Below are 26773 nucleotides of genomic sequence, written 5' to 3' on the forward strand. Positions count from 1 at the left end.
CTATGTTAAATGAAAAAAAACCCCAACCCTCTAGAATTTTCCATCATTATTAAGCTATTTAACAAAGAAGCAAGAAACAGTCTACAGATCACCTGTAATACCCTTCTCCAGATCTTTGTCATACTTGCTGTGTTTTACCCATTCAACTCCTATCCTGGACTGAATGTAAATTATTTTTCATGTGCACAGTTTTAGCACTGTTTGTGACAAACATGTATTTTTCCTAAAGTAGAATATGCTGAAAATAATAGGGATTACTCTAAAACTCTGATAAAGTAATGGCAACTTCTTGACTCAGATTACCCATTTACAACCTGAAACATTGAGAATGTTTCTCAGATATGTACTGTACTGCAATTTGCCGTTACTGTTCATTAGATTATTAATAATTTTTGCAGTTATTGATGTATCAATTCCCAAAGAATTTAACAAACAACAACCAAGCTAACAGCCAACAGTTTACCATTATTTGCTTGGTTTATTACACCCAAGTACTGCTATAAGGTAACAGTTCTACACTCAATTAAGAACAACAATTTTAGTGGCATGGATGGAATAAAGCAAAGAATTAATCCTATCGACTTAAAAATCTACAGAAAATACAGGAGTAGCACAAAACAGAATGGTCCAGTAGCCCTTGGTCAAAAATACATCTGAATATGGATGAATTATACTTGATTAGCAGTAATACTGCATCCTCTTGCTCACTAAGATCTTTATGGATGAGAGCTACCATAAGAAGAATATGGACAATTATAGCAAGTGGCTGAAAGTTTGGGCAGTATGGAAGCTAACCTACCTAGTTGCACACCATGTAAATTATCAAAAAATAAAAGAAACTGAGAAGCCTGTGCAGTGACAAAACTGCTTTGGAAAAATCAGGTCTCCCTTCAAAATAAAATTATTTTAAATTCATCTCAACAAGTTTAAATTGCACTTGATGTAATTCCCTTTTCCTAAAACTCTTGATATTAACTTCTCTATTTTACTAAATTACACACAGATACTCTGCTTTGCATATGAATCACTTCATATGATAAGCTGTCTGCATTAATTTAAATTTTATTTAATCAGGTTAATACTAATAGTCTGTTTTGACAATTAAGAAAAGGTTTCTCAAAGACAGAAAATATATATGGAAAATATTATACATTAAAATGTGTTATATTATCATGACATCTAAAAATTAATAGAATAAGGATTAGTGTTCATTCAAGGCACAGGAAAAAATATTAATAAAATACATAAACATAAAGCCACATTATAGAGTTTCTAAGAACTAGTTCTGATTTGCATGAACTGTTAGTTGGCTCTCACACCAGCAAGATACCATTAAGGTATTTTTCTGAGACTGTCTACGAAGTTTTGTGTATAGGAAACCCAGATTTTCCCACATGTTGAGCATATAATGGTATTTTGGAAAACACTGATCTTAGTTTTTAACTTCAAATGTAAACATTCAGTGGCTGCTAAGCAGAAAGTAATTCATTTGGGCTTTGCCTATGGATGTTCCAATGTTGCAAGGTATATATTGAATCTGAAATTCAGGCCACTTTGAATTTGCAGGAGCAGTTCACATTTTCAAGCTCTCAAACTGGGCATTGGAAATACATTGACACTAATTTGAACCATGCTTTCTTAGTGACTAACCAATGAACTGAGTATCAGTTTGGGCACTATTGTGAAATAGGATGTGGACCAGTGGTCTCCTCATCCAGGAGTTTCTCAAAAGAACTTGCAGGATAAAGACAGGCAGATTGGTGAAGAACAGTCATCTACAGGCACATGGAACTCCAGTTAGCATCAGCAGCAACTCAGTTTATTGTTAAAGGACTGGTATTCTCTATGTTCATTATATTTATATAACCTTTAACTTCACTTAACTCAGTTAGATTTTAGAAAGGGCTAGTAATACTGTAGTAAAGGTACCTGCAATGGCAAATCAGGCTCAATGAACCTGAAAACCACATTTTTAGAACTGGTATAAAAGATGTCACTATAAAATCTGATATCTGATAACATTTTATTTTCCCCTCTTTTAAGTAAGGGCTAAGCTCTACAGAAGCCTCCCTTTGATCTCCTCTCTAGCAAAGAGCTGAAGTCTCCAAGATTTCACTTCTCTAACCCACTCAAGTACTTGGAGAAATAAGATTATAATAATACTCTAACATAGAAGGAAAAAATACCCACTCAAAAGCAATACCAGTGTTTATTTTGACCTACTGATAACCTCAGCACCATATCATGCACATTTAAAATGGTCATATCCTGGACTTCAGTCAATCTCTCAATCTTACAGAGACTGTGCCATCCAAATAACTTCCTGCCAATCAGCTCCCAAAATCCTGCACTCCCAGCATGGTGACAGGAAACACCTTTACTGAGATCCATGTGTCTCTACTTGACAGAAGCAGAATTTACCTTGTTTTCTTAGATCTGGTGGGGAGGGAGGGGAAGTTTTTTGTTTACTTTCCTTTCCCCCTGAACTATTGTTAGAAGGTAAAAATGGATTTTTCACCCTTGTGGACTTCTATCAGCTATCACAGAAAAGTATTATAGCTCCATCCATTACAAGAACAGTGGCAATGAACTGGAAGATTTTTTGAACAAAATACTTTGTTTAAAAGTAATGCTGTTATCCTTGGTTGAACTGCATTTAAACTTACAGTAGCAGCCCCCTAATCCAAAGTTATACAGTCTCTAAAAAGATGTGATGGAAAACTAGTAAATGTTACATGCCCACATTAATTCCTTAAATGTTAACCTCACAGCCAATACCACAATGAACAATATTAATCCAGAATTGATCAGCCCTTATTATTGTGAGGCAAATAAGGTTCAACCCTACTGAAAGTTTTCTTAATGCTGGGGCAAAACACATGTTCTTCCATCCATTTTTTTTCTTATTTAAGTATTTAGTTGTTACAGCAGCACACTTTGTTCAGATCAGACTGCAGAGGGAGCTGCTGAAGGAGTCCCTGCTCACTGGTAGGAATTTACTGTGCTGCACTGCACAATCACAGATACACCTTATTCCTAGAAGCCGAAACAGCCTTCCAAAAAGTACAAGTTATTCTCGACCTAGCTTCTCTCTTATATATTGTTTTACAGTCTCTAAAATAGGGTTATCCTTATAGAGTTAGTCTGGGTAACTGGAACAGCACAGGATCTGGCTCAGACCCTCAGTATTTCTCTCCTGATTAGTCTCCTCTGGAATATGTGGATTACACACAACTGAATGGGAAGCCCCAACACTCCATCACAGCAGCTGCCTTGACACTCAATAGTAATCTTCTTGAAAAAAAAACTGTAACGGGGAAAAATCCTAAGTAGTTTTGCTAGGAGACTTGGTTTAAACCTTCATCTTAGGTTCTGATATGCTGAGGCTGCAGGATAACTTAAAGCACAAAAGAAATCCAAATATCACAGTATATTTGTGGGATAATTTGGCTTGTTTAAATGAGAAAATCCAAACTTAAGTTAGTTCAGGATAAGAAATGCAGAGAAAGCATCAGCAAAGTTCCTACAGTATTTGTACTTGAAATGTATGGTAGTCAAACTTAATAAAAGAAAGAGAAACCTGCTGTGCAGGAGTTGATTTTTCATCAGTTTGTAAAACAGCCCAGTTTCATAAATATCTAGAGCTAAAACTTCCTCACAGTATTATAATGGTAAATATCAAAAAGCTATTTAAGAACATTACCATATCTAATCAGAGACATGTAAAGAAACGAAGAAAAGTAGATAGCAGAAAGCTTATTACATTGAGAGCAAAGGAATTAAGTAACATATGTCTGAAAGGAAGGAAAGCAGGATTTGCTAACAGAGAAATTGGACAGTGGGTCAGTGCTCACGGCAAAAACAAAGATTTCAGAGGAAAGGAAATGTGTATCCCCTAGAGAATACAGAGGCACCTGCTTGCACTCAGAGAAGTAAACTAATCCAGTAGCCAGGATGCATTCCTGCCTGATAGAACATTACCACCTACCTCCTGAAAACAGGGGACAAAGGACAAAGAAAAGCAGTCTGATGATATGAAACAAAGGGAAAATTGGGAACAGTGTGACAGGTGGTATGGTGAAACTAAATGGAACTGGAAGAAAAATTTCAATTTTTTCTGGCAAATTACCAGGACTGCTTTATATCCAAGAACGTGCATGGTGGAAATAGGAGAAAACATTGTTTTCTATGCTTTCAAAAAACCCAATGCCTACTGAATATTATAATTTTCTGCATTAACTGTAACTATAGCAACCAGGAATAAATGCAGGAAAATCATCTGTACCCACAGCACTAACAGAACATCTGTGCATCAAGTCTTCATATTACCAAGTTGTCAGTCCTGAAGACTGCTGGAACTTTAAAAGACTTATAACACAAAGAATACCTTGTATTTCAAATAATACCCTAGACTGACTTTGCAGTTCAAAGGAGAGAGAATATTTAGTAACAGGTATCATAAATGCTTAGCAATTAGATGGCAGCACTTTACTGCAGTTGTTTCCAGCAGACCTGTTTGACTGCCCTGTAACTGCCACTTAAAACCTAAATGATGTCACTTCTCTGCCCGAATTGAGGGACGTGTGCCAGAACTGGTTTTCCTAAATCCCCTTCAGAAACAGGTGCATCAGCTCCTCATGAGGCAAAAAAACCCCCAAAAATCAGAGGTATCATGCTACCAAAACTCCTTTGTCTCTATACTATCAAGGAAGCAAAGAGAGATATTTGAAATTAGATACTAATCCCATTCCTGCTCTGCCATTAGCTGATTGACTTGGGACAAATCAAACTTTTCTGTCTCCATTTGCCATCTTTCTCATTGACAGGTCAATCTCTGCACAGCACAGAGGAACACAGGAAGACTTGCCCACAATAGTTGCAAAGCACACTGATCTATAAATCAACCTTTGTACCTTTTTAGGAGAAAAGTCCTTTTTTTCCTCCTACCAGCATCGTACTTAGCATTCTGAAAATACTGTGATTCCTTTTCCAAGCATTAGGAATCACAAAGCATTACTGTTCCACTTCACCCTCCTGGATTTCTGGGAGTCAGTGCATTCCTAAATATATATCACCCTTCATAACTATTCCAGTATTCCCCAGCAGAGATTCAATAACAAAGTGTTAGAGAAATCAAAGCTATCTGTAGGTTCATAGGCTTTCAAAAATCAATAAGTAACTCATGTTTTAAAAGCATTATTGATACAATTAGAATCTCTTTACAAAGATTCTGAAGACAGGATTTTACTTTGTTTCTTTTCTTATTGCCTTGCAATGTGACCTGTATATTCCTTGGGTGAGCGACATGAAAAACTGTTTTTCCTGTGAAATAAAGTACCTGATGTTGGCTCTCCAGGATTCATATAAAGGGTTGTCAAAACTTGTTTGAAAATGCTCTTTGCTTCCTTGTTAGTGAAACAGATATAGCACTATCCATTTTATTCTACAGACTAAATTTAAAGATTGCACCTGCAGCATAAAGTGTTACCAATATGTTAAGCACCACTGTTGCCATATAAGTAACAGCTGATTTTGCATAAAAAAGTGATCAGGGTTACTCACAATGACAAAATAACAAGAATTAAGAGTATGACCTTGATTTTTTTCTTCCAGTGTGTTACAGTTACTAAAATAAAGGTCAGAAATAGATACACATTTCCAGCCTAAGTGGCTAAAACTTTATTTTATTCTGGCAAGTAAACCTCAACTGTAATTTGAGGGCCTTATCCACCTTATGTACTATTATTGAGGACTGCTCTGTGATCTTCACTGTTAAAGTTATCTATCACATCCCAACTTTAGGATTTGAGCCTATGCAGAAAGGATATTTATTGGAACAACCCACACCATTTGAAACCTAGTGTCACTGGTGACTAAATTTTCTTGCTCCTTCCCCTCAAATGAGTTAAAACTCAGCAGGATTTTTGTATTTAAAGAGCAGTCAGCTTTTTTTAAACAAAGCTTATATCACAAGAAACGAAAGATGGAGTCAGGAAAATGAAACATAGCTTGGTTTAATATAACGTATGTTCAGCTCTTGAGAGCTGGTAAATGAAAACATATCAGTCACAACTAAACACAATCCCACTGAAGTATTGCCATATCAAAAATTAGACAGAAACAGTGACTAATTGAGTTCTCAATTTAAAAATTATAATAATATGCATAATAATTATATTCCATGATCTTGTCATGAGCAGAAACAATTCAGTCTCATAGCTAATGGTTTCAATTATTGACTGGGTTACTGTTCAAGTTCCTTCCTCAACTTTTTGAGCTTAAGTCAGACTTACTGGACAACAAGAGGATACACAGAGCTGAGATCTGCAGGTGGAAGACATCATCAAGCCTGCATTCACTTTTTAAAGAATGTATGAGTGACAGATCATGTCCTTTCAGTGTTCTGCTTGCAGGTCCAGACAAAGTAGACATTCTGTCTGTTTACACTTGGCATCAGCTTTTAACAGCCACAGGCAGGAATTTAGGATATAACACCCAGTCTTGAGGAGAAAGATTAATCAGTACCATTCCGAAAACTCCAAGTTGTAAATAACCAAGAAAAACTGACACTCTCTAATTATCAATTGAAGCAAAATATAGCAAAGATTATGTTTAAAATGAATGAGAAACCAGCACAGAATATTAGACAATGATGACACAGATATAGAAGGCAACATATTTTTAACTGTATCCAAACTAATGTCCTAAAAAGCACATAAAAGAAGAGACCAGAAAGTAAATACCTTTGCCCACAGAATATTAACAAGCATGTAGGACCTGTCTGCTAATGGCATGATCACTATCATGCCTGCAATTAGTTATGTGACGCAGACAACACATAAACAGCACAGGCTTCTCTCATTTGGGCATGAGGATCTAAAGCCCTGCAATCTAAACCAGTACCAGCCAATGCATTCCACAGTTGCAGGTCACATGTGGGCTTCTAATGCCCACTGAACACTGTGCTGCACCATCAGGGACAGGCACTTGCAATGTGTCACCAGCAGCTTGCATGAGAATTTTAGTCTCCTTGGTGCCAGATGCTTGCCTAATGACTTACTATAAGTTTCTTTCTTACAGGCAGGCAGGGAAACTACATTTGTTAAGGTAGCACTTCCAGAGTAATGTGTGGCATTGGGACAAGCTTCTTCAAAGTCACTCAAAAAACTTCCTCGATGATGTTTGCCTTGGGTTTAGTTTTGTGGACTGACACTGAATGTGCTTTATTTAAAATACTATGGGTATAAATGGCTTTGCTCGGTCATTACTGCCCAGCTCTTTGTTCTTAAATGCAGTATTTTATGTGTGTGTACCCAGTAGACTATAGACTAATAGTACTATATTCATATTATACATTGGTATAGTATATAATATATATTACATATACACACTGTGCAGTCTATATATATATGCAGAGATGCACTTCTCTTACAGTAATTCTCTCAAGCATCTTTAGTTTGCTTTTAAACCAGAGCTGTAAGATGAGGTGGCTGGCAGTAAAAATATCCTCTGCTGTTCTGATTCTTTCCTTTGGGTCACCTCACCATCTGCTTTTGGAACAGAAGCAGCTCTGCCTGGTGCTCTCATGAACACCAGCTGACCTCGCTCTGGTGCTGTGCTGGAACAGCAAGTGGCTACACGTGCTGTGCTTTTTGCCAACAGTCAAGCCAGACTCACCAGCATGAATCTGAATCATTTTCTACACATTTCCACTGAACTACTTTCATCGTCAAACTTTGATGTCATTCTTTTTAAAAATTAATGCATTAATGCTCTGAGCAAAGAGACCTTGACAGGGAATAAAACTAGTTCCAAGGTTCTCTTGTGCTCATTAGCTTCTTTCTAAATATTTCCCATTATCTTGTGATTTGTTAAATACAAGCCATAATGCTGGACAGAATTACTCTATATCATCCCTTGCCTACTAATAGGATTATAATTATTATGAAGAACTAAACCATGGAGTATCAGTTACACAATGGCCAAGAGAAACAAAAAGCAGTTTCCTCTCTCTGTTATACCCAATAGGACACAATCACCATGGACAATATAAGCAATTAAAGGCTTCAGATATTCCATACACATATATACATATATATATGGGGCCATGTACCCCATGAAAATCCCATATTGTTTCACAGCACAGTTAAACACACACCATGCAGTTGTTCCAGCCAAAAAGAGGCCAAATTTCCATTAGTCAAACAACTATAACTCAAACAAGCTTGAGTATGAGGCTTTTATGCCCTGAATGCAAAAGCAGGACAGATGAAATACTCTAGTGTCAACCATATAACAACGAAAACTACTCAATAAATACCAAGTCTATGCTTAGGAGTATGTGACACCAAGGACTGATGCAATCTGACATGCTCCTAAGTACCACCCCATCGCCTGTAAAATGCTTCTTTGATTTCTCAAATAACACTTGTCAATATTTCAATATTTCATCATTTATACTTTCTTTCATCAAAGGGAAAACCAGGAATTAGAAGTACTAGGTGCTTTCTTGAAGAAAGCAACAATTTTAAAGACTTGATACCAACCATTGAAATTTAGAAGGTATTTTCTGTTTAGCTGTCCAAATGTGATAGCTCTGAAATATAGGTCTGTATACTTCACTTCATTCTCTCAGAAACAGTATTTTGTTTTTCACAACAATCCTATTGTTCTAAAATAACTTAATATAAATACAGTGTGATTAGGAGCCTCTGTTCACCTAAAATACTATTCAAGAGAAGTACAAAGACAAAATGACAAAAACTCCATTCAATGCTTGAGGGCAGTGTTAGCAGTGCAGAGTTAAAACCTGGCAAATAAGTCTCTCAAGCCTCTGTGCCAAAATCTTCCTCTGCTCATCTGCCCAATACCACAGAAAATTGAGTAAACAAATTATCATAACAATGACGAGTGAATGACTTGCAGCAAATATGTTCTCTGTGACAGAACCTGGTATTACGTGGCCCCAAAAAAGCAACAAGGGAAGATGCTTTGCAGCTTACTGATCAGGTTTACATTTTGCTGTCTTTACTCTGGTGAAGAACACCCAAGGTTATGCAGTGAGGACTCTCCAGTCCTCCTTCCTTTCTACAGTGCACCAGCACCTACTACAGCAAGTCATCAGCACAGGGAAATGCAACATGGACAAAGGAGTCATTCTGGTTGGTTTCTGAACCGCATTCTGCTCTGTACTGAGAGAGTTCCAAAGCCCAGACATTTTGGAATCATAATTGTAACTCATGAGGCTAAAAGAGCCAGAGCAACTCAGGGAAGCTTGCTTTCCACCTACATGGCCCCTCTCCCTGCTTCCCACCTCCTCCAAAAAAGATGCCTGCAGAAACACTTCAAGTCGGGTTCACAATTTCCAAAGACCCACTTTGCTCAGATTGTGAGGAACTTTGCACACAGTGTTCTCTGCTATCTCATCTGAAATGAGAGGCTTATTAAGGTACAGAACATTGAGGTAAGGGCCCTGTTCCTAATGGCTGGTAGCTCTGACAATGCCCTGAACCTCCTGGTCATTAGCACAGCAGATGGTTGACATTTGACACCTGTCCCAGCAGTTTTGTTTTTGCTACAGCTTGAAAAAAATTCATACACAAAAGCCATTTGTCAAAAACTAACTGAAAAAAGCCAAGTTGGGTGAAATTTTATTTCCTGAGAATAAACTTATTGCTAATAACAGTTGGATTTGAGTAAGCAAATACTTCTCTCTGTATAGATAATCACTTCTCCACAGACACACTAAAAGGCAAAACTGACAAATAAGCTATTGCTAGCTTGGAGTGTATTATTTTGCATAAATAAAACCAAATTAATAGATGGCTTCTAGCACATAACTTTGTGCCAAAACCACCCAAGACAATTCACAGGTAATGGTCACTGACAGCAATCTGAGGTGGGTGTTTTTGTCATAGGTCTGCTTCTCCCTTTATGCAGAACACATGCTATTTAATTGAACTTTATTCTACATACAGTACTAAACCCAGAAAAGCACTAAGGATTTTTTTTTAGTAGTTAGAGCACTCTCCAAGCAATTCCAATGTACATCTAGGATAACACATTAATTTTATCTTCAGCTTCATTTTGAGATTAGTTTTAAGTGTATACATTATTTTTATTTGTTCTTTTCTGACATTCCTTTTACAGTATCACTTGAATGACTACTCTGATTACTTCAGGATTAAGTACTCTTAAAGTCTGAATTAATAAATTAGTGACTGTGTAGATCCAAGAGCTAAACCTCAGAAAGATGGCAGTCAGGCAACCTAATGGAAAGAGTTAAGACAATGATGAGGGACAGCCTAAAATGAGACTATAACGTTATGTCCTTGGAAATACAGCCCAAAGCATGAGCAATCACAGGCTAAGGATCCATGGAATGGAGATGACTAAATCTACTACAGACACACACCTAAGTGCCATGTGGCTCACATGAAAACCCGTTCAGAAAGTTCATTTGCCTCTTGAGTGTCTTTAGTTGAACAGATGGACCACAGACTCCTTGCATCAGCTCACTGAACTGTCAGTAGTTGTGAGAGCAGCTGGAGCTACGCTTCACTCTAATGTTCAGGCCTCCCACCTTTGTGGTTGCCTGGTGACCTTTTAAGGGATGAGAATTTGTCCTCAACATGCTTTTCAGTGCCTGAAAATGCACTGGCCAGTCTTCTAAAGGTACAGATCCTTTAATGTTTCAAAGAACAATAAGACTATGGAAATATCCCTGTTTGACACTTCTTGCTTCTATAGTTACCCTCATTAGTAGTGCACTACATGACCAACCAATGTATTAGAGACGACATTCCGCTGTTTAAGAGTTTGCTTTAATAAAATTAACTCCTCCATTACACTTTCCATCTGGCTGGAATGGAATAAGAAATATTTGCCTCTAAGACAGCATCCTGAAAGATAGAGGGGAGAACACCTCTGTCTCTCAAGGTTCATCTCAGATAGGAATATGATATGTGAGCATAAACCACCCTTAAACAAACTGACTCTGCCTGATCTTCTGCTCATTGGAAAAGGACAACATAACCTTTCACCTGCTGTCTCTGTGCCACCTTTTCTATGGTCACAGTTATTGTACTCCCACAGCTGTTAAGGACACTTGCATAGACATTTTCTCCATCTCACATCTGCAAAGATGTAATATATACCATGATATGCAATTCACTATGAACTCTTCTGCACAACGATCAGGAAACTTAAATCCTCTTCATTATATCAAACATCACTGGGAAGGAGGAACAGCAAAAACTTCTGTTTCACATGCACAGAGAGCTACTTACACTACATTCATGGAAAATGAGGTGCTCAGCTAGGAGCTTATTGCTATGATGGTCCTTTACCAACAGGTAAACTGATGAATATCTGAGTAAAGGGATTGGGAAGAAGAGAAAGGGAGTTATGTTAATCTACAGCAACTGCTCACCCCAATCCCTAAACAATCTGCTCATGCTCTGCAATGTACTTCAAGCTCCTTTAACGGCCACTTTCAGTACAGATGGGCTGAATGGAATTTGGGCAGATTTGTACAGTAAGAAAGTGTAGAACCATACTTAAGAAATATGTTCATATAAGATACATAAATGCATACACATTACATATATTTAGAACTGTTCTTCAAGCCAGAATTTATCCTTTGTCTTAAAGCCAGGCCTCTGATGTTTTATGCTGCCACTACTACATTATATATTGCTGTCCCATAACTCACACCACCTCTAACCATTTCATGTCCACTCTATTACTGTGGCTAAAAAGAATGATTTTAAGAGAATGATATAAAGTGATGTCACTCACCAGTGTACTCACTGGCTGAAAAGAACTCTGAATTCTTTTTACTGTAATACACAGAGTATACTCTGCTGTAATTGCTGGGCTGTTCATTTTAGTCCCCTGGTGGCATTTACTGAAATGCCATCAATTCAAATTAGCTTTCATCAACTCTGCAGTCTGGGACTTTGAAACAGCATCCTCTCCCTAGTATTCTTTTTCTAATAAATGGCAAATTAATTAACTAGCATCTGTTAAACAAACAGAAAAAGAAAAATAAATGCAATTTAAATATTGTGTTTGTTCTGAGATCATCGGTACCATTACCGAAACATAAATGCTATCTGCCCCTATTAAGTTTTACAAATACACATGAACCTGATACAAAGTAATGTATTTGCCTAAACCAGCCATACAATCACAATGCTGTAAAACCAAAGCAGTTTACAAGTAGTATCTTTCAAACAACCTCATTCTGGGGGAAAACGCCCCCTTTAACTCTCTCAAAAAAACCCCAAAGCAAAACAAAGCACCACCCCACACCAAAATCCTCCCCAAACTTCTCCCTTCTCCTTTAATTTTAACAAGACAAATAAACCAAAAGCCAGAGACACCTATTTCCATCAAGATCAACAGTAACTGCTGATAAAATTTTACTCTGCTGAATTTGAATCTCACAATATTGCTTTGTTTTTTATTTTATTGCTGCTCCTTGGATTTAAACAGCAGAGAAATTTAGTCCACACTAATTTCTTATTTCTCACATTTCATATCACAATGGATTCCACTTTTATGTGCCTTTACAAGTGAAATGAAAGACAACTGGTTTGAACCAGATACTGCAAACACTGGGAAGAGCACAGAAGACCATGCAGCCTTTACTGCTGACAAGAAGAATGACTTTAATGTCCCTACACCACCCTCCTCACAAATGTCTTTCTAGCAAGGACATTAATCAATGTGTGTCACTGACACGGCAGAAGTTGTCAACTCTCCTGGTTGTTATATTGCTGCAGAAAGCACCTGGTGCAGCTTCACCCAGCCTTGACACCTGAGCTGAACTCTGGGAACACTCTGGATCAGTTGTCAGTGGAGTGATGATTGAGACCTACCTGCTTTGCTGCAACACCTTCCCTTTCAGGCTGGTTAGGCCACTTCCAGTGACCCAGTACAAATACAGTGGGGTTTTAAATTTTACTTTTCTTTTTCACTGAAAGACATTTTCATTACTTTTAAAAAAATTAAAATTCTTTTTCTCTCTAAGAATGATTTGGTGACTCAGAAGAGATGCCTGAAGATGACTCAAACTATTTGTTGTGATTATTTCCTACAGAATCTGGCATACAAAATTTCAGCTTTGCTTACTGAAACCACTTTTCCACAAGTTTTTGTATGATCCCATTTCTTCTACTGGGTCATAAAATACGACATCATTAGCACCTTTCTCTCTGTGAAACTGAGGAAAAGTAAACCAGGTGACTTGCTACAATTAGACCAGAAAATAATGGCACTGACTGCAATAAAAATGGAATTTACCAAATTCCAAACCAATCTCTCTAATACTAAGTCAGCCTCCCTCACCCTCTGTTCTTATTTCTGAGCTCAATGACCCAAACTAAACAAGCAGGAAGTGATCTCAAACCACATACTGAAACTTTGATTCACACATGGCCAGCAGGCCAAAACCACCATAGGTGGAGACAGTGTGTCTGCGGAGTATATTTAGGGTATATTAAAACTGCACAACCGACTACTATTAATTCAAACCTAACTTATGTAGAAAACAACGATAAAAATCACAGTAGGAAACTTTGGAAAGCCCTACTGCCTAAAGAAAAGATTCTTTAACCAAAGAAGTAAATCCAAGAATGAGAAGAAATGAACTTCAACTACAAGTAAAACTTGCCAGCTCAGCCTCTCCTTTCTTCAGTTTCAGGGTAACATAGTTCACTATTTATTGCACTATTTTGTTTGTTATTGCCATTGTCACTGATCTCAAACAGAGCATTTCAGAGCTTGTAAAATTATCTTTTCTTACTGTTTTCATCGAGCTAACAAATGGCATTTTGTATGTGCATGGGGAAACATTTCAGTACCACAATTAACAGAACTATAACGTCCCTCTAGCAGAATACTTTAAATGTTTTGAGATGTTCAAATCCTATAGCCATCATGGGACTACTCCCATATTGTCCACAGGGGCACCACTTAATCAAGATGCAGGCACTGACACACATAGTGCTAAATGCAGTGCTTCAGCCTCTGCGTTATCCAGCTCCAAGGGCTCACATAAGCACCACACTCATTTCTCACAGAGGGGTGACTTTTTCCAAGCAACCCTGCTGGTGGCCTTGATGAGATCTAGAGGTTTTCCTCTGAAGCAGAAAGGAGAAATTGGCTCAACTGGTAGGACTGCTTGGCTGCAATAAAGATATTCACAGCCGAGTGAAAAAAGTGTTGAGAAGAGTTAAACTTCTCTGATGTGTTGAAAACGTTTTTTTTTTAAACTTGGAGTAATTATTATTTCCTTTTAAAATAAAACACACAGCACTTAGAGGAGAAGGAATTGTTATACTACATTCCCACATGCATAACTTACAATGCAAGTCTACATTCCTGGATGTAAATACAGCCCTCATACCAATAACTAAAGTCAGACTACTATCTCCCTAATGCCTTGAAAACAACTTAATTCCATAACAGGGTGGGGTCTGCCCCTCTTCAACTTCTAGGGTAAAATCCAGTGGCATTCCAGTCCTTACTCTCTCTCATAGTGCACCAAGGTAGCTGAATGAGACAGTTCCAGTAGTAAAGAACGTGAGCAATATATGTCTTTTTTAATCAAATACAGGGCATATTTCACAACACAGGCCTGTCACCAAGAAATAAGCTGTAAACTATAGCAGGAAAGAAAAGCAGATGTTAGCAAGTGGTAGTTTATGAATATAGTTCCTAGTAAGTGTGCCATCCATAATCAACTTTAATAAAATATCCTTAGGAAGTTTTAAATTTTTTCAGTACTCCTCAGCATGGTCTTGCAAAATAAATACATCTCTCTTCCTGCAAAATTTACCTGTTGGCTCTCAGAAAGCACAGCACCTCCCACCAATTAAGAGGCCTATCAATCACAGCACAGCACACAGACAACTGAATCCTGCTTCTTTTTTCCTCCCTCCTCCTGACAGAGTAATAATTTACAAGTAACTAGAGTACTGCTTTGCTCTGACGTGCAAACTCCAAATGGTAACAGCTTCGTTTCAAGCATTATTCATAAAAATGCTCTAAGCACAAGAACTCACAGGTTGTGGAAGGGAGTGACAAATTAAAATCCTTGACATTCATTACAATAGTCCCTTCTTCTGTTTGCCACTTAAAATGTGGGAAAACACAGAGCTATTCCATCAGAGCAGGTCTGGAAGATTATATCTGATTACTTGATCATCAGGTAGGTTCAAACAAAAAAAAAAAAAAGTTAAAGAAAGTGTGTTCAAGTCCTTATTACTACACTGATGTAAAGAACGTCTTAGCTCAACCTCACAGCATGGAGCTTCAGAAAAACAGCAGAGCCTGGCCAAGTTATGATCAACCAAGTTTCTTCTGGTAGTTGACAGCTGAAAAATGTTAATTTGAGAGGAAAAAAGTATATCTGCATTTTATTAACAGACTGGCACTGCGGAAGCTTTTACACGTTGCTGCATCATGAAGTGATATGTAAGAGAAAGGTGGATGATGAGAGCCACTAGATCTCTAAAGTGAAAAGCTTAGTGGCAATACCTAATTCAACATGTGTAGGACAGAGATTTCTGGTCCAGTAGTGAAGGACAAGACCAGAACTCAGTATACAAACTGTCCTAGAGCAATGCAGCTCCACAGACTGGAATGTTTTAAGCCCCATCTTTGACATTACTGTACATATTCTAGCCCTAAGATTTCACATATTATTTGACATAGTTCCTAAGACGAAAAAAAACCCCAACCCACAATATTTACTATGCTCATGAAAATTTATGTAAACTTACAAGTTCCCACTCTTTGTTAATACAAAAACATCCCAAAGTGTTTGCTGCTTTGCTTTTCAGTAAGAATACCATTTTTACTGCCTGCTCATAATTGCATTAAACTGTAAAACATCTGGCAAGAGGATAGGTCTGAAATCCAAGCCACTAGATGCTTAAGTAAAGGAAAACATGCAGACATGGAAGGATTTTCCCTACCCAACCCTCTGGTGCTTTGCTTGTTACATAGTTATTGTTTCCCACCCTGCCTCAAATGATGCAATTAATATCGACCAGGTGCTTGCTACATCTTTGCTTCTTCAACCTTCTTGGGCTATGGCATGAATTCCACCAGGTCCAGAGAACTGCTGGGAACTAACACGGGTCCCCAAGTGGCACTCGGCCTTGTTCCTTGGCAGGTGGGAGACCCTGTACTAACAGAAACTTTCCTTTTCTCCCAGGGTGACAGTACGGGTTGCAGCCCAAGTTAAGTCCCCTTTACCTTTAATGACTAGAAAAAAAATTACTTTTTTTGGTCTCACAAATTATTCTAAAAAACCCAAAGTGAATGAATACTTGTTACTTAGCTGGTGTCTTCTCAGAAATGTCTACCTTAGCACAGGAATCTTCCTTCTATGTCATAACTGGTTTAACTTGCAATTATTTAAACGTGACCCTTCTCTAAGCCCATTTCCTGAGCTGCTCAAGTAGATCATTTTATAAAAATTTATTTCACTTTCAAAAATCAAGATGGATTTTTCACAACTACCTTCCTATATTCAGATTGTTTCAAGACAGCTGTCTTGCACCACTGTTTCCCTCAGTCACAAGTCCAAAGGATTAACTACCAGGATTCAGTATCTGAGATTCCTCTTGTATTTCAGATCAGGATCGTAGCATTTTAGCACTGCAATTCAGCTGTGTCCTAGTTCTCTTTCCCTCTTATTTTGAAATGGGTTATTAGGCCCATCTCCTAGACAATAAGATAAATAATAGCTGTTGAGTTTATTGTATTTGAAGGTCATTTTTCATTCCACCTTCAGCAATGTCTGTTCACAGGCTGACCAACATCTGTTGTGTAAAAACCGTAAATTCTTTATGGGGAAATAATTGAATCACTAGACAGAGGAACACCACTATGAAATACATTGCCATTAATTCCCTTCCCCACTTCCAAAGTTCACAATTTGCTGGGAGAGGTTTCTTAGAATGATGTATGTATTTAATTTAATCCAAATGGGAAATACAATAAGTTCCAAAGTGTTAAGCATACCATGGCCATTATTACCACATATTAGCTCTGATCCACAGTATGACCCCACATTTTCCCAATAATATAGGGATTTCTATTTCTCCACAGTTTATTATTTTTCTTCTTCCATCTTAATTCACACATGGCTGCATATATCTTCATTATACAACAAGAGGAACAGAACACCTTGGTTTCTGTCCTCCTGGCAGGCCCCATAACTGCTTTCAGATAGGCAGACACTGGAGATCAATGTAGGAAACAAGGTTCTATTACTGCTGCATAACTTTATCCCACAAGCCCCCGAGTTGCTTTTATGTCTTGAGCTGCTGGATAGTGACAAGAAATTTAAGAACTTTGGCATCCTTTTATAATTAAATAAGCTAGGCAGATACAATTCATTAAGCCCCCTTGCACACTACACAAGCAATAATATCCTAAGGCTTCTTTTACCATGGATGACTGTTCCAGCTTTCACACAGCAAGTACCTAAATATAAACCAAACCACAACCATTAGTTCCATGACTTTTTCACAACTGCCTGGTTCCAACTGATCCTCATTCTCATTACTAATGAAGTGCAGTCCATTTCTGGTTTGGATTAGCCAGGGTTCAGTTTCAAGACATCATTTCTCCTTACATTTTGTTCCATAAAGCAAAGCATCCAGAAGGCAGACATGAGCATAGTACCATAGTCATGTCTCACTATTCATTTTCAGGACTTAAATTTGAAACTCCAGGAATATCACTGCAGGACACTGACTTTTTTTCCCTGTCACTTTTGTCCCAGCACAGATCATTATCCAGTATAATACCACTGATCCTTTGCAATCCCTACATGGGAGCTCACCCTATTTTAAGTATTATTCTCAGTCTTTATTTCTAGAAAAAAGATGTTATATTTGGTAAAATTAATATATTTGATATGCAATGAATCTAACAATATATTCTTACTAAACTGCACTGTGAAGGGCAACACACTCATCTCACAATTCAAGATCAGTTATTGCTTGGCAGCTCAAGCATAAAATACACCAATACATGATGACATCATAGAAAACATCAGGAAACCTCAAAAGCATTTGTACAGGTAGCTCCTATACTCTAAAAAGCAACCCAAAATAACTGACAGCAAATAGCAGATTTTAATGTGAACATCACTGCAAATTGTGAAGGAAAAAGCATAGGAAGGATAACCAGTTGATTACATTTAACATGCTTCTTCCTAATGAATCTGGGATTAGACAAGAAACTAAGGCCCATCTTAAAGTTAACATGAAAATTAAAGATATTGGGCCATATTTTACTGAACAGCATAACAGAAACGCAAATTATTATTTTTTTAATCAACTTGCACAAATCCTTTAGATTCAGATTACCATAGTTTCTAAAATGTGAGCTTTAGAGCCCAGAGGAACTTTGATACACATCAGCTGCATCAGGATCTTGTGAAACATTTCTGGGTTGTGTTGAATGAAAAGCTTGGAACACTGATTGCCAGAATTCCAAGAGATACCTGATGGGGGTTTTGGCTCAGCAAGTACTGACAGAGGACACAGCAAGGTTAGCAGGCCATCTGGCATTCCCTGAAAATACTCAAAGGAGATATGATATCCAGCCTTTTATGCTGATGGCAGAAGGGGATAGGAAAAGGAAATATTTACAAAAATTAAAACCAAGATAGGCTCAGAAAAGAGTATTCACCTCATACCCAATGGAACTAATCAATAAATGTTGTCCCATGGACAAAATGCTGAACAGATTGAAAAAAAAAATAACCCTAAAGATGCTTTGGGAAAACATTACTGAAAGATAAATAAGATACATAGTTGGAGAAGATTTTGACCTAAAAAGCACTGAAAGAGTCTTCAAGACCACTGAAGATACAGAAAATGCTCTGGGCTAAACAGTTCCATGCTTGCAGGGATAAACACAATTACCACTCCCTTCATATGCACAGCCAGGACACGACTCAGTGACATCTTCCTTTCCTGGGGAATGGATCCAGTTGAAAGGCAGCCAGCACAAGGAAAGAACAGCCTCCACACAAATACAGGACCTTCCTCTGCTCAATTCTGAGGGGATCTGAAGGCACAGCATTTCAAACCCCACAGTGCCCCATCCAACCAGGAACTTGCTGTGCCAGAAGGAACCCAGATAACATTATTCTGGCCTGTTCCTATGATGACATAATATAGTAATTGAAAAAGATGCAATTTCATCCATTTCCTCCACTGTAACTCTCGTACAGTGACTTAATTTGAATTTATGGAGACCTGATCTGGCACACTTGGCCCAGACACAGGGCTGTTCACTGAGAAGGCAAAAATCTCTGTAGGGAGCTCTGAAAACTCTACATAATTAATCTTTTAACCAATATATTCTCTTTGAGATAATATTACTGTCTCAGTAAGTTTCAAGTAAAAAACTTCTAACATTTAACATTCTGAGACTCAAGCTGTAACTCTCACATACCACAAGAATCTGGTCATTTTCCTCTGAAAACAAGCAAAAGAATCAAAACTTTGCCTTTTTCATTCTACATCTTGAATCTACCCAGAAACATTTTTATAACAGATAATTAGTAGCTTTTTTAATATGAAAAATATTTTTTTATTTCAAAGTAGTGTTTCATGTTAACTTCTTTCCTAAAATTTCATTCAAAGTTACTACTAATCAGAGGGGGTTTTTGCTATTTGTATGATTTCCTTTTCTACTAGCAGTCACATATCTCTAAATAAAACAAGCTATAGTAAAGATGGATGATTACAATCAAATTTACTAAAGAATTAGAACATTATTGAAATGATTTGGTTTAATATGTGTCTTAGTCACATTGATTTACTGATGAACCCTTGTTTTAATGTAAAACACAGAGCCACAAATAAAAGTCACTACATTGAAACCCATAGAGATATGCCCAACTGTAGGCAGCATCACAATCCCCCCCGCCCAAGGTTTTGAATCCCTGTCCACCTGTACTTTAAACCACAGCTCTATTTTCAGCCACTCCATCACTCCTCCACATGGGAGAAATGAGAAGTGTCAAGAGCTACTGAACACAGAGTTTTCACAGTTGATCAGCACATCACTACTCAAAACAGATGTTCTTATAATCACACTGCACTGAAAAAACATCAATACATTCAATAGCCTCCATTTCATACTCTTTTGTGCTGTTCTCGTGTTGGACACAGCTCTTAGATATCTACAATTTAAGTGTTTGATTTCTTACAAGAAATATATTGAGCAAGCCACAGTATTTCCAAGGAAAACAGAATCTTAACAGTTTACACAGTCAAAGAGTTAGATAACCTCATAATTTATGCAAACAGGTTAGATTATTCACGAGAATTGGGGTGCAGGAACAAGACTCAAAAACATCACAGATCACATCTACTCTAAGACCTCTGAAGGCACCAAGCTACTACATTTTTCCTATGCCTTCCCATTCCTCATTACTGTAATAATCATATATGTACACACCTTTCATCCTATTAGAAACAGTTCCTTTTCAGTATGTATCTAGAACAGAAGAAATACCACCGGGGGAAAAAATTCCAGTACACTGAAGGCTAATATTCCTGAAGAGGATGGTGAGGGGGAAGTCTGACCTCTGAACTCCAATCACTCAAAACACTTCCAGACCTTGAGAGCCTCAGAAAGAAAAGTTAAATTACTACCTGCTGTGACACTACTGCCTCACCATCAGCTTCATGTCTGGTGACATAAATTTTCCCTATTTTATATCAGAAATCAAACAGCACCTGAGATACCATTATTTTTCACAGGAAAGTCCTGCGTGCATTTCCATCCCTTCCATTCAGCCGTTTCCCTAAAAGAGGAAGAAAAAAACCCCAAAACTAAAATAACTGAAAAAGAATCTCCAAGCAATCTTGAATCCCTTCAGCATTGCAGACACTAGCCAACTGTTTCCCTTGAAGTTAAAACAAACAAACAAAGGCAGCAAAACCCCTCAAAAATCACAAAGAACCCTACAGACTATGAAAGTGGTACCGAAGGCAGCATTGTCTCTGACCCACTGATCAGCAGCACCATTCAGAACATGCCTGAGGAGCTGATGACCAACTTTTCCTCTACTTTCACAGGGTGACACCTGTGGAATTGGCTGTCTCTGGTATCCTACTTTCCTACAGGGGCTCCCGCAGGAACATTTGTTATGAGCTCATTTTGCGTGTACTGGTCATAAAACACACCAGACATTTCAAAAAGGAAGAAGAATGATTTAGGGAGAATGTATTTCATCAAGGACAGTGTTTAAGGCAGCAAGCATTAAGCAGATAGCAAAATACTGCTTGGGTCTCAGCTGGGGAAAGGGGGGAGTGTCACATTTAATCCTGCAGCAAGGTCAGCACTGTGGAGAGCAGCTGGCCCATGGATCCTGTTGTGGGACAGCCTGCCAGTCCTCCTCTTGCACACTCCCTTTGGCTCCAACATCCGTCACAGAACACGAGCATCAGCAGAGTCTGTTGCTGTTCTGTGCCCTGCTCTGTGCACTGCTGTCAGCAGTGACACGTCACAGCGCTGCACTTATTTTATGAGCAGTCCATGGGAATATCATTAGCAGCCTCATAGCCCAGTGGAGGCAAAACCACCAGGATTTTGGGAAACAAGACACAGAGCAGCATCCCAAGCAATTACTCTAGGTGACAATTCTCAAGTTGTGACAGTCAGATGACACAGTGCGGTGCCAGACGAAGGATGAGCAACAACTGCAAGTGAACCGAGTCAGACACTTCAGTGGCCAAGACTGCAGCAGAGATGGCACTAATTGGACATGGAAGGACAGGATGCACAGCTCACTGTTTGGGAAACATGCCACAATATAACACTACCTGGCTGTCAGATGGAGGCTGGTATACTTATAATTTAAGTATAATGCTACTTATAATGTTTAAAATATTAGAATAAGAATTCCTTATCCTAGTGAGCAGAAAAAAGAACCTCTTTGAATGACAGATTTGGTCCAGCCTTCTAAACTTCAGCAACAGCTCTACTGTGTCAAAAAAAGAAAACACGATGGTAACAGACAACAGTTGCACACACTGTTCCAGCTCCACTCAGAGGAATTTGGAGTAGCTCTGCTTGTGTTTGACCAAAATAAACCAGAAAAATCAACACTGAACTTTCTGTATTTTGTAGCATCAATTCAATCTCTATTAAAGCTCTCAAACTCTGGCTATCTCAAGAATCATGTGTTCTTCAGGATTCAGTTTATTCTATAATAAACCCAAGTAGTCTAACAAGCAGCTCAGTATTACCCGTAATTTCTCCGTTAAAATTTAAAAGCTAAAATTTCCAATTTAGATTATGATTAGAAACTAGTATTTTTCTACAAAGAAAATTTCAGATAATATCTTCATCTCAAATAGCATAGAAACATGGGAAAATAAAGTGGGAAAGAAAAAGAGAACAACTTGCAAACATGACTGATAAAAGGCAAGTGCTCTCGCCTGCTGTTTTTCTGCCTCTCCAAACTGTCACCCATCTCCCTCACAGGGAAAAAAAAATCTGCAGAAAAATAACAATTTTTACTGTATTTTTCGGAACACGACAGAATAATATTTATTTCACAGTATTACAACCAAAATCAGCAGTGACTACCACCAGCAGAAACATCTGAATTCACAATAAGGACAGATTCTTTCTCCCTTCTGTTCTTACTTTTAGGAGACCTCCAACAGTTGAGATGGATTGAATTTCTGGGTGCAATTTAGTTGGTACCCATTTAGAAATAGATTTACCAATTTGTTCGCAATACTGCTGCCAGATTTCCTTCTTTTTGGCACAACATGCCAACATGATTTAAACAGGATCCAGGTTGTGGATCTTGCTGTTTTATCTACTACCACCCTTAAACCCTTTGTTCCTTCCATTGCTTGACGTTCTTCTTGCCCCCTCACATGTGTTGCTGTGCACTGAGACAAACCCCACAGCCTAAGCGGTGTTCAGGGACGGGGGGTTGAAGGACAACCACTGCAACCCTGTGACTGCTCACTGAATTCACAGCAGGCAGCAAGTCTGCTGTCAGAGAGGGTAAAAACCATAATCACAAGACACAACTCACTAAGCTTCATAAATTGAAAAAAATAACACCAAGATTTTACAGTGGGTCTAGGTAAAAGTCATTTCTGCCCACTTCCCCTACGACAGCCAACTGCTCTGACGTAACTGACGCGTCAGTTTTCTTAAAAAACAAAGAAAAGTGCTTTCAAATGAACACTTGTGTGGCAAAATGGATTTTTAAACTGCCCTCTAAGTCATGCTGCCTGACCAATAATTAGATAAATATGGAAGAGAGACATTAAAGATTCATGTTATGTATTTTGACAAATACCATCCTGTCAGAGGTGCTGACAATGTACATCCAAAGAAATCTGGCAGAAAACACAGGAATACTACATTGCAACTAGCTCTTTATCCTGATCTGCTTAACGTTTCAATAAAGAATGAAACATTTCTTCCCCAAGTCAGGAAAAAAATAAAAAAACAAAATCAGGGTTGCACTTTTTTCCTCTATGATGTTTAAATGGAAGGAAACTTGAATTGCTGAAAAGACTTTTAGTTCTCAATCAAATTGTACTCTTCATCCCCCTACTCTCCACAGAAAGAGCTGTGGCACTAAAATTTAAGACATTAGTGCCAGGTAGGTGATGAGTACAGCGGTATGAAATGCAAAACCTGCAGTATCAAACTGTGAGTAATTGTTTAAAACCAGCAAAAGAGTCCCACACAAAACTGTACAATTAACAGCACAGCCCACACCCATGTAAGTTTTTGTTTGAGCAGAGGAAACATTCTCAATACAAAGTTCTTTATGCTACACATCTAAGGTCCACTGTAGGAAAGCAGTCTGCTCCTCCTGACAGTGCAATTCAGGATCAGCTCTGCTTGATAACCACCAAGTGATGATCAACTTTGGCTTAAAAAAATAACTGCACCAAGAACCCAATCTGTGTAAATGCATTCATTTCATACAGCCAGTCGTTTACTGGTAAGAGGTTAGTGCACTCACACTGTGCTTACTACTCTCCTTACCTGATACTTACCAGTCTCAGCAATAACCACCACAGAAATGAGATTTGTGAATGAAATAATACTGTGTAAAACAGATGTGTAAGTAAAACAAATACCCAGTAAATTAATTAAAGATTTTACCATCTTGGCTGCACCGAATTTAAAAAATTTTCCAACTTCTGTCAAAATGATTTGTCTTGAAAACAAACAAAAAAACAAACAAAATTCCTTTGCTCAGTGTCAGGATCACAGGTTAACAAGGTTTGCTTGAGTCAAAATATTTACTCACCTACTTACAGTCAATGGCACAGACAACTACTCACCACTTACCATTTTCCTATAGAGACATCCTGGGTGACACTGCCTGTAGGATGCTGCAATAAAGTTACTGAATACTTAATGTATTAATACCAATGTATTAAGCTTCTGAAATTTATTTTCATTTTTTTTCCTTTGTACAAACCTGTCACATTTTGCCCAAACCAAAAGGCGCTGAACATTTAAAAAAGTAATTCATTTATTTTTGCACAGGACAAGATTATATTCAACTTTTACCTCATTGTACAGCACACGCTGACCTCCACATTTTTTTGTATGACTGAATTCACCTTTTTTTCCTGTTGTTTATAGGTTCTCTGCATATTCCCATAATTATTTTCAAGTGTTCTTGAATAGTGATTGCAAATTTTTATTTCAACAGTAAGAAATGTTATAAAATATTTAAAAATAATTGTAACTGCATGTAATGTGCCTCATGGGCTGCCCAAAAAAACACTAGTAATTCATACCTTGGCACAGATTGTCATATGCACAAGAAGAAAATCCTATTAAAAATTCATATTATTTGTTCTTCTTCAAAAAATGTTTCACATTTACGTTCTTTCGTATTTTGTCTGAATAACTATTACAGTAAATATTTCTGCTACACTACATTGAATACTTGGGCCACCCAGTGTAGTATTCTTGCACATCTACAGAGCAATAGTAAGGCAGGTTTGGAACTTGGCTACAGTCTCCATTAAAACGAAAAGAATAAACACACTGGAAGCCAGAACAAAATTCTTTATTGCTATTTCAAACGAAGAGTGCAATTCCTAACTTTAATTCTCAATTGAACATTAAAGACTATTCATGCTTTATAATCCCTCAGAGAACAAACAGAGAAAGATGTTTTTTTCTCCTGGACATTTCTATTTTCTTACAAACTAGCCAGAAGCTTCAACTAGTTTCCCGCTTTTCCTTAACTTAAGCAACTATAAGCATTCATAATCGTACAGGTAACCACACATTTTAATTACTCAGCCATGGTGGTGTGCAGCAACAAACCCCTCAGTAAAATGTCTATCACTAACCTTCACGGTTTTCCACAGGAAAGTGCTCAGGATCAGCCCACTGCACTGCTGCCTTCACCAGCTCCTCCTGCTCTGGTCTAGTCGGGTCTCTCCCGTCCTTCCACAGCCCACAAAGTGAGAGAAGCAGCTCCATCTTCTCCTAAAAGCAACACTAACAAGGCCAAGGTGTGTTTTATTGCCTTCCCTTGATCATGTAATCCCCAACACCTGCTTCTCCCTCTGAGGTCCCCACGGCCTTCATGCCCCTTTCCCGATCAATTGTTCCTCAGGAGCATTACTTATTATATAAATTATACACATAATTATTATATATTTATTATATACAATCTTGTCTCTGCCACCTCCCAACATTTGCAGCAGGTATTTTTAGGAAAAGCAGTCACCAGCTGTGCCTTTTCAAAGTGGCAATGGCCCAAAGGTACCCTGTTGTTCCACAACTTCATCGTAGGTCAGGCGTGGGAGTTTTAAGACTCATCATCTCTGCCAGCCCACCTTTCGCCGACCAGGACCCACTTCCCAGCTATTTCTGCCCCCTTTGTAAAGTCAGGATAATATTTTAATCATCCCCACAGCTAAAGCGCCCATGTAATCCCCTCCCTCGGGGCAGGAAGGCCCCGCTCGCCCCACACTCCCTTCACGGAACCGATCCGCCATCGCGCCGCCTCACGAGGGTGTCGCCACAAGATGGCGCCGGTGGGGCGGCCACAAGATGGCGCCAGGAGGGCCACCCCAAAATGGCGCCGGTGGGGTAGCCACAAGATGGCGCCAACAGGGCCACCCCAAAATTGTGGCAGCAGGGGAGCGGTGAGGGGACAGGGAGTAGGGGTCCAGGCCTGGTGCCACTCGCGACCTATTCGGAAATTTAGGAAAATCACCTTTCATAAAACATTCCCCAACACCATGCCTGAGAGATTGAGGCTTTTTTTTTTTTTTTCCCAGTCTCCCAGCTCTGAGAGCTGAGCAGCTCACTCTGGGAAGACCAGGACTGCTCTCCATTTCCATCTGAATAAATGATAACTGTGCCTCTGATAATAAATATCCCTCAACAAAGCTTCTATATAACCAGGTAAAAAAAAATGTTACAGTAAACAGTGAAGAAAAGTCATAAGATTAGTCTTTTCCCATGAAGTCAATGCAAAGAGAAATTAGGAAAAATGTAGACTACTGTTAAACGATGACCACAAGTTAATCTAAGCATTGGGGATGCTGATGCTTTACTTCCTTGGGAGTCTGCTATGTAACAAAGAGGGAGAAAAGAACAGGCATTTGGGTTTTTTAAACACCATTTTGGCTACAAGATAAACTCTTTTACTGGGAAGAGAGCACTCTATCTGTGAACCGCAGGGGAATTGTAACCATGGCAGTAA

The 26773-nt window shown here is 38.4% G+C and overlaps 1 protein-coding gene across 10 annotated transcripts in view; it reads right to left on the bottom strand.

The window, feature by feature from the left end:
* Positions 1–26090, bottom strand: part of LOC116785433 (bifunctional heparan sulfate N-deacetylase/N-sulfotransferase 3) — a 214030-nt gene extending 187940 nt beyond the window's left edge. For 7 of the 10 annotated variants that reach the window (XR_004356537.1, XR_004356536.1, XR_004356540.1 and 4 more), the window contains exon 1: positions 25407–26090. The gene's annotated coding sequence lies outside the window, so the exon portion shown is untranslated. Of the gene's footprint in view, positions 1–24384; positions 24429–25406 lie in introns of all 10 variants that reach the window. The other 3 variants (XM_032684910.1, XM_032684911.1, XM_032684913.1) reach the window with 3 other exon arrangements.
* Between the last annotated feature and the right edge of the window lie 683 nt (positions 26091–26773).

This window comes from Chiroxiphia lanceolata, chromosome 4 (genome assembly GCF_009829145.1).
Source record: "Chiroxiphia lanceolata isolate bChiLan1 chromosome 4, bChiLan1.pri, whole genome shotgun sequence".
Lineage (NCBI taxonomy): Eukaryota > Metazoa > Chordata > Aves > Passeriformes > Pipridae > Chiroxiphia > Chiroxiphia lanceolata.